At 48.3% G+C, this 9,143-nt stretch overlaps 1 non-coding gene across 1 annotated transcript; it reads left to right on the top strand.

Moving 5' to 3' along the window:
- Window positions 1–6,252: 6,252 nt before the first annotated feature.
- Window positions 6,253–6,324, top strand: Trnaa-cgc. Its single transcript has one exon. It is a non-coding gene; the product is annotated as a tRNA-Ala (tRNA).
- Window positions 6,325–9,143: the final 2,819 nt, after the last annotated feature.

The raw sequence follows: 9,143 nt of genomic DNA, 5'->3' as shown, positions 1-9,143 counted from the left end.
CACATTGGTCAACACTTCCCCATAATAAATTGCGGGAAGTGAAAGCCCTTCCTTGCGCATGGACCTCTTCCTCCCGAACGCGTCGTCGGGAGGAGGTAATTTTAGCTAGACTCCGGATAGGGCACTGTCTTTTTAGTCATCGACATCTTTTAAGCGGTGATCCTCCCCCATTCTGTCCCCACTGCTCTCAGCCGTGGACGGTCAGACACCTTTTAATTGAATGCCCCTATTTTAATCCGTTACGCTCCCGTCTACAGCTATCGCCTGATCTATCGTCGATTTTAGCAGATGACACGCGCTCAGCTGACTGCGTTCTACAGTTTATTAGTGGCAGTGAAATGACGTCAGTCATTTGAAGTTTTTTTTGGGGGGGACAACCACCCCCTTTCTATAGTGGATTTTTAAGCATTCCTTCTGCCTTTAGTTTCTCAAATTTTATGACTTTGTTCCCATTGCTGCTGATTTTAAATTTCGTTTTTTTCCTGTTTTCTACGTCACGGGCTGGGCGCTAATGACCATAGAAGTTTTGCGCCCTAAAACCACAAAAAAAAAAAAAAAAAAAAAAAAGCGTCTGAGGGCACCGGGTTCGACACTACGTCAGAAACAACAACCGGAGCGGGTTCTGAGCCTGTCACTGTCGACTCGAACGGAATGTCCGACCGTGGAAAAGAAGCAATATCAACATCAGCAGACTGAGACACGCCCGGCACGACCGAAGCGGCATCAACAAGAGGGACAACAGGCATTACATCCATTGCAACAGGGGTGTCAACACGGCGGGCGGGCGAATGGGGTGCACCTAATGCAACCGCCGCCCACGTTGTCTGTGCGTCACCGTTGTCACCCAGTGGCAACTGTACCGGACACCTACGACGCGGACAATGTTGTCGAAAGTGGTCCGCTTCATTACAGTAGGAACAAGTTTGAGGTTGCCCACTATATGTAATAAAAGCACGATGACCGGCCATATACAAGAAAGACGGAACATGCTTCCGCACAATCATTCTAACACTGCGAATACCGTTTTCAACTTGAAAAGGGTACGCAGACGACCACTTCTTTTTAATAACTGACAGCACAGTGCCATAAGGGCCAAGACAACGCGAGATGGTCTCATTCTTAACCTCAAATGGAAGGTTAAACACACACACACACACACACACACACACACACACACACACACACACACATTGCGAACACGAAAGCCTGCATTCGAGATGTTAACATTACTAACATTTCCGTCTGCATGTTTAAATTTCCGGACACCATCGTTTACGTTCACTTTACTGTCACAAAGGTCGGAATTACTCAACATTACGAAAACAGAATTTAAAAACGTATCTAACTGCAAACCGAATACATCACTGACAGTTAATTTTAAATCATTGATCAGCCAATGGTGAATTTCTAACGCGGGCGGACGGGTTACATTGCGGTCAAATTCACACGGAATGTTGTTTCACGATCTTCGGAATCCATTAATACTCTCAGTTCTGATGAAAACAGAAAACCGCGAGGCGAAGATCCGCCACGTGGCACAGCGAGCACGCGACTGACGCAAACACCAACGGCCGGGCGGAGCGCGCGGCACCGAGGTGTTGGCTGGCGCGCGTCGACCGGCGTATGGCCTGTGCTGGGTGCGGCAGTGTCGTGCTGGAGGGCACCACTGCTATCGATGTGGGCTTCCTCGCCTCGCCTCACACGAGATGTCTGAGTAATTTGCAGTGCATTCGCACCATCCTATCCTCGTTCCGACTTGTCCCGATTGTGCTCGACTGCCTTATACCCACGCCGTGTCGTCGCATAAGTAATACTCGTACAGTCACGATAAGCTAGAAGGGCATCATAGATATTGCGGCCAGGTACCGCATAAGGCCGATGTGGACTGATAATAGACTGCAAGACAGATTTCAATCGATTTGAAAAGCAACGAGCAACAATCTTATAGTCAGCGTTTAACAGGGTTATCGGCCGCAAGGTCGCCGTTGTATGGGTGGCCCTCGTTTTAGGAACGTGGGCGATGAGACCTTCTAAAAATTCTTCCGGTATAGCAAGGCCACTATGAATCTCATTTGTCATTTAAACAAAACTGTCTTTTAATAGATCGTAAAATTTGACATAAAATTCTACAGGGAGACCATCATGGCCAGGCGCCTTACCCTTCGGTCCAGGTGCAACCGCATCTGAAATATCATTAACTGTAAAACGTGCATTTAAATGGACCCGATCAGTTTTAGTTAAAACTTTAGGTACGTCTTGTAACAGTGACCGCATGGCAAAATTGTCCACAGGATGACATTGAAAAAGATTAAAAAAGTGTTGGCATATTTCGGCTTGAATAACTTTCGTACTTGTAGTCTTGAGGCCGCCAGTTGTGATCCAATCCTGAATAGAAAATTTATCGCGACGGAGGCGATCCCGTTTCAAATGACAGATGGAAAGAGGTTCTTGCAGCATCGCATCATAAGGCCGGCTACGGACTACGAAACGTGCTTTCTGGTACAGCTGATTCAAAATCTTGGTTTTAACCTTCCGTAAAAATGGTTCAAATGGCTCTGAGCACTATGGGACTTAACATCTATGGTCATCAGTCCCCTAGAACTTAGAACTACTTAAACCTAACTACCCTAAGGACATCACACAACACCCAGCCATCACGAGGCAGAGAAAATCCCTGACCCCGCCGGGAATCGAACCCGGGAACCACGGCGTGGGAAACGAGAACGCTACCGCACGACCACGAGATGCGGGCTTAACCTTCCGTAAAGTGGTTAGGAAGTCCGGACGGCCGGGAACTCTGGAGACTAGGTCTTGTAAAACATCTCGATAAAAATCTAGCGTCACCTTGTAAGTAGGCTGTTTAGGTTTTCTTATTGGTAACGCCACCTCTGTATGAAAATCACTGGCTGTGCTGTGTGCAGTCTGTGGCTAGTTTGCACTGTTGTCTGCCATTGTAGTGTTGGGCAGCGGCAGCTGAATGTGAACAGCGCGTAGCGTTGCGCAGTTGGAGGTGAGCCGCCAGCAGTAGTGGATGTGGGGAGAGAGATGGCGGAGTTTTGTAATTTGTCATGAACTGCTATATATATTATGACTTTTGATGATATTAAGGTAAATACATTGTTTGTTCTCTATTAATATCTTTCATTTGCTAACTATCCCTATCAGTAGTTAGTGCCTTCCATAGTTTGAATCTTTCATTTAGCTGGCAGTAGTGGCGCTCGCTGTATTGCAGTTGTTTGAGTAACGAAGATTTTTGTGAGGTAAGTGATTTGTGAAAGGTATAGGTTAATGTTAGTCAGGGCCATTTTTTTGTAGGGATTTCTGAAAGTCAGATTGCGTTGCGCTAAAAAATATTGTGTGTCAGTTTAAGCACAGTCGTGTATAAATTGTTCTAAGGGGACGTTTCAACCTTATTGCAGTGGGCTTTTTCTCGACAATAATTAATAAGCAGATTGCGGATAGCGGGCTTGGCGTTATGAAGCCACCAATCAATTTCGGAACGCGCCTGCGGACGAAGTTGAAGAACCTGCTGCCAGAGTAACTGCCCTTGATCAACAAGGGAAGCGTCATCAAACACAATGATATTCAGTTTCCAATACGAGCGCATGCGCGCCGGACGGACATATGGAAGATAAAGCGTACACAAATAGCCACAATGGTCCGAAAAAACAGTAGGAAAAATATCCGCCTGGAGAATTTGATCAGAAAGTTTCGTCGATATATAGATTCTATCCAACCGACTGCATCCAGTATTGTAAATATAAGTAAAGCCTTTAGCACCGGGGCGAAAACTAGCCCACCTATCTATAAGATCATAAGTCGCAACCAGCGTTTGTAATTCAAAGCACTTATTTGCTCGTGGCTCCTGATATTCCTCGCGCAGTACACAGTTAAAATCTCCACCGAGGATTGGTCTCTGGCGATTGCGATAAAAAAGATGACACAAATCGTGGCTATAAAAGGAACTATCGGTATTGGCTACGGTGTTGCCTTCTTTGGTCAGAAGTGCGGTTCGGAGTTCACTGCCATTTCCCGGTTTGATTAACGCATTGTAACCTGTGATAGGTTCTAGATCAATATCGGCGACCTCTTGCAACAGCGCAATGTCGACGTCAGCTGCATATAAGAAATCCGTAAGATGCCTCAGGTTTGACGTGCTGCTGATCTTGTTGATGTTGACCGTGGCAACACGGTATGTCTGTAAAGGTGGCATGATGGCAGATGTATGCGTGGCGTTGAGCCGCACTCTTAGTGATGACGGAGGGGTATCAATTAAAAGAAGTCGGGGTCGGTATCCACCGCCTTAACAGCAGTATCAGTCTTGCGTTGCCCTTGCGATTACGTTACCCGGACTTCCGACACTGTTTCTCCGTCTTGTCCCTGTACTTCGGTCATGTCTTTGTCTTGAGAGCGTTCTTCGACGTCGTCTGCCCAGTTTCATGGACGGTGAGCTTCACGCGGATCTTCACTGCTATCTGGCAGGTGGCCACCAATACCTTCTGTGTCGACTGACATCATCTTCGTCTGTGACTGGGAGGGTCTGTTCTCGTAGTCAGCCTCTGAGTCGTCAGTACGGGATTTTTTGGACGTCTGGGGAGTTGCAGTGGAAACCTGACACGTCACCTCGGTCGTCTTCTAACGCACCTGATTAGCTTTCTCGCGCAGTGGTTGCGCTTTTGTGTCAGCACCCTCTTGCGCGATTCTTCGTTTCTTCTGCTTTTTCGGGGAAGGGCACTTGGAGGTTTGAGCAGCGTTCTCTTGAGTGGCACAGTCTTCGTCCATGGGAAATACGTACGCCGCTTGCGGCTGTTCGGAGACGTCACTGACCTTGCTGCCACCCTGCGTCTCCTTATTTCCCTCCTTAACTTCCTGTAAGGAAGATTCGAGGGTTTCCGGTACATTACTCGTCGCCATTGGTATATTCTCCTCTTTGTGGTCAGTGTACGCATCTAGGGCGAAATCGACGCAGAGCTCTGGTGCGGTTTTTACACGGGCGGCTACGTAAGTGATCGGCAACGTAGAACTTGGGCCAGGCCGCTCACGCTCACCAGTTGGTATCTGCGCTACGCGCCTTTGAATACACTGTGCACGGACGTGTGCTGTAAATCCACATCCCGAGCATGTCCATGGTTGCCCGTCATAAATTACTACGGCCCTGTATCCACATATGATGACGTAAGATGGAATATGCTTCAGCAGCTCAATTTTCACTTGCCACACACCGTTTAATACTGGAAATATATGTTGACCTGACCATTTCTCAGCAACGTTGCTTACTACCGAACCATATTCCCGTAGTTTGGCGTTAATCTGCTCGGCAGTTACTTCGAAAAGCAATTCAAATATTCTAATGGTTCGCAACCCCAGCCCAGCCTGCGTTATTTGTACGTCGCCAACGTTTCCGTCTGAATGTTTGAACTTAAGAGATCCACCACAAGACTCAACAATTTGCTCGCATCTCTCAGGCGTCACCAATTTCAAGTAAACAGTACTACTAACGATCGATAAGTGTATGCCAATTAAATCGTCAAGCGTTAATTTCATAACATCTCGATCAAATAATTCTACCTCAAAGGATTTTGGTCTAGCAAATTTCGGGTCGAATGTCAATTTAAGAGTGTCTTTCCGTTCTGGTTGATTGAAGATTGCGTTCGAGTATTCATTTCTGAGGGTAGTGTTAACGCACTCACCATGCACAGCGACCGCCGCCGGCAGCGACGAAGTACGACCGCACAGCACGGCTGCCCGCGAGGGAATGCGACTGAGCTATACCCCCTTTCACATTCTTTCTATTCCCATAACTTAAGGAAAAATATTATACTCAGCTTTGCTAAAGACGTCTAATCAAGCAAAATATTGCGTAATCATTATCTCCCAGTTAGATATTAGCGTTAAACCATGTAAATAAAAATACTAGACGCTTAGCGCCTGGAGAAAGTGCGAGTGAGCGCCTTCACCTTAATGTCAGAATGCGAAAATTGCACTAGTAGCTTTTTTCAAGCAGGTTCTGTTCGTCCGTTCTCTGTAATCGTTTGGTATCTAATTAAATTGACATACTCGCCTATGGCTTTCGTAAACGAAAATTTCATTGTGACTCCGACGTGATTTCAACACACAACCTTCTGAGCGGAGTCGATGCTGCTTAGGTCTTGTCATGAATAGGTTCCTCGAACACTTACTGTACCGTTCAAACCTAAGAAATAATGACAGTAGGATCCACGAGACACTCGTCCCAGATGTACTTGCTCTGGCGGGGGTGTAACTCAGTGGTAGAGTGTCTGCTTCGCATGCAGAAAGTCCTGGGTTCAAATCCCAGCTCCTCAAATTTTCGCTTCTCCGTGCAGTAGTACATGAAAACTTTTGCCTATCACCATATTCTATAAAATTCAGCGTACAAGATTCTCCCCCCCCCCCCCCCCCCAAGCATGTGGATTCCGTACAGTTCGACCTCATAGCGGGAGGACGGTGACCTGCAAGACACTGGGCTGTGGTCCCTCCATTGAAATGTTGCTCCAAAGCCTTCGGTATGGCGTGCGGAGTGCATCTCAAACATGTATTTGCAGCCCATAGCGACAATCGTCATTTTTTTTCGTGGTCCTGAAAAATTAAGGAGGCACCCGGGATTGAACCGGGGACCTCTCGATCTGCAGTCGATTGCTATACGACCTTTTTTTTTTCTTTTTTTGACAAGTCGCCTAAGAGGGGCAACTAAATGGTTAGTTTCCGGTACCGGGAATCGAACCCGGGCCTCCTGGGTGAGAACCAGGTATCCTAGCCACTTTTTTTTGTTTTTATTTTTTTTAGTAATTAAGAAATGTGTGTTAAAACACTAACAAAAAGTTTTTTTTCTTTTGTCCCTTATGTTAACGTTTTTTCTTGTTTTTTGTTCGTTTTTTTGGAAAATGAAAATCGTGAATAAATAAAAAAAAAATAAGTAAAATAAATGGGTAGTGTCGGAGCTTGACTCATCAAGATTGGCATCTACACCAAGATTCTCTTGAGGAAATTGGCATATTTCAATTTATAATTGTGTATTTATTCAAGCTGATGATGCTAAATGTTCAGGTATGTAAGAAAAAAAAAAATCTTCTTTGCTGCGGTCTTTCTTTGTTAGTACCCCCCTGCGGGTTCGGGGGTTAGAATAGGCCCGCGGTATTCCTGCCTGTCGTAAGAGGCGACTAAAAGGAGTCTCGAACGTTTCGGCCTTATGTGATGGTCCCCTCTCGGGTTTGACCTCCATCTATCTAAATTATTCCGAAGAGCGAGCCAATTGGGGAAGGGCACCTTACATGGTGCACTGTATCCTTCGTGCAATTAGACCTATAGCCGTCTTTCTCGTCGTTGCAATGGTGTCCCGCTCGTTTTCGATCTCTTGGGCGATTACCACGCTGCACTCTGCAGTGTTTCTTTTAACTGTGACGACGACCTTGGCCATTTTTGCACCTAAGATCCAGCACGGTAGCCAGTCCGTTGTGGTGGGGCCGCCATGTACCCTCTTGGTTGTAGCCCCCTGACAACACAGGGATCGCTCTACTGATGCCTGCGCCGTTAACTCCCCACGTATGCCAAGGAGTAGATGCCCATCTCCTTGGGGCATCAGGACTCCCGGCAATGGCCGTCCTGCCAGGTGGCTATTGCTGCGGCTGGGTGGCGCCCGTGGGGAGGGCCCTTGGTCGGAGTAGGTGGCATCAGGGCGGATGACCCGCAATGAAGCGTGGTACATCATCTCTCGCTGGCGGCCAGCCGCCAGCAGTCTCTAAGCGTTCTCGGGCTCAATTTAATGCTGAAAAGTACAATCCGAAAACGTTCCCCTCCCTGGCCACGCCGTGGGAGGAACGTAAATCTCAGGATGGCAGTAGCACTTATTCGCCCCGATTCTTAGTTTGTACGAGAGCTGATGGGGAGTCTTTTCTCTCAACAAAGCCTCAGTTCTTCGTCGAGCATTTAGAGGACAAGTTTGGGGAGGTGGAGGGCTTGTCAAAAATGCGCTCTGGATTGGTCCTGATCCAAACGGCATCCTCTGCCCAGTCACGACGGTTACTTGCTTGTGATAAGTTGGGGGATGTTGCTGTTACGATCACACGGCATAAGAGTTTAAATATGGTCCAGGGAGTTATTTACCATAAGGACCTTCTTTTGCAGTCTGATGACGAGCTGCGCGCCAACTTCGAGCGCAGAGGTGTACATTTCGTCCGGCGCGTTCATCGGGGTCCGAAGGAAAATCAGATAGCTACCGGTGCCTTCATCTTGGCCTTCGAGGGTGATACGTTACCGGAAAACGTCAAGGTGATGGTCTACCGATGTGACGTCAGGCCCTATATTCCTCCCCCGATGCGGTGCTTCAAGTGCTGGAAGTTTGGCCATGTGTCTTCCCGCTGCACTTCCAGCCTCACATGTCGAGATTGCGGACGCCCGTCTCATCCCGATACTCCCTGTGCCCCGCCTCCCATCTGTGTCAACTGCGGGGAGCACCATTCACCTTGCTCGCCAGACTGCAGAATCTTCCAGAAAGAACGCAAAATCATGGAATATAAGACCCTGGACCGACTGACTTATACTGAGGCCAAGCGGAAATACGACCGATTACATCCCGTGCGAATGACGTCATCCTACGCCGCCGCTACAACACCTGTGCTCGCCCCATCAGTTTCACGACTTCCAGCCAGCTCGATAACCAGTAAGACTCCTCCTGCCCCCTTGCCAGTGGGGGGCTCTACCCACCGGGTTGCTCCTGCGCCACCTACCTCAGGGGCAACACCATCCCCCCCATCAGGGACGTCCGTCCCTGCTTCTCAGCCGGAGAAGTGTCCAACTTCTTCGGCTTCTCACGCTCGCAAGCGGTCCCTCGGGTCCCTCCCTTCCCAGGTTTCCACCAGTGGGAAGGCTGACGACCGCCAGTGGCGTAAGTGCCCGCGATCAGCTGGTCGACGGGCTTCACGATCCTCCTCAGTCCCAGAGACTGAATCGGTGAAGCCCTCCCAGCCAGTTAAACCCAAGGAGCAGCGTGGGAAATCAAAGAAGAAGAGCTCTAAGCCCAAGGAACTCGCGGTGGCAGCCACCCCACCGCCACCTTACAGCTCTGCGTCTGAGGACGAGGTGGAGATCCTGGCGTCCGCTGAGGACCTAGAACTCGCCGGTCCCTC

Source organism: Schistocerca americana, chromosome 3 (assembly GCF_021461395.2).
Source record: "Schistocerca americana isolate TAMUIC-IGC-003095 chromosome 3, iqSchAmer2.1, whole genome shotgun sequence".
Lineage (NCBI taxonomy): Eukaryota > Metazoa > Arthropoda > Insecta > Orthoptera > Acrididae > Schistocerca > Schistocerca americana.
The sequence above is the reverse complement of the archived record's forward strand: the minus strand, read 5'-3'. Positions and strand labels throughout refer to the sequence as shown.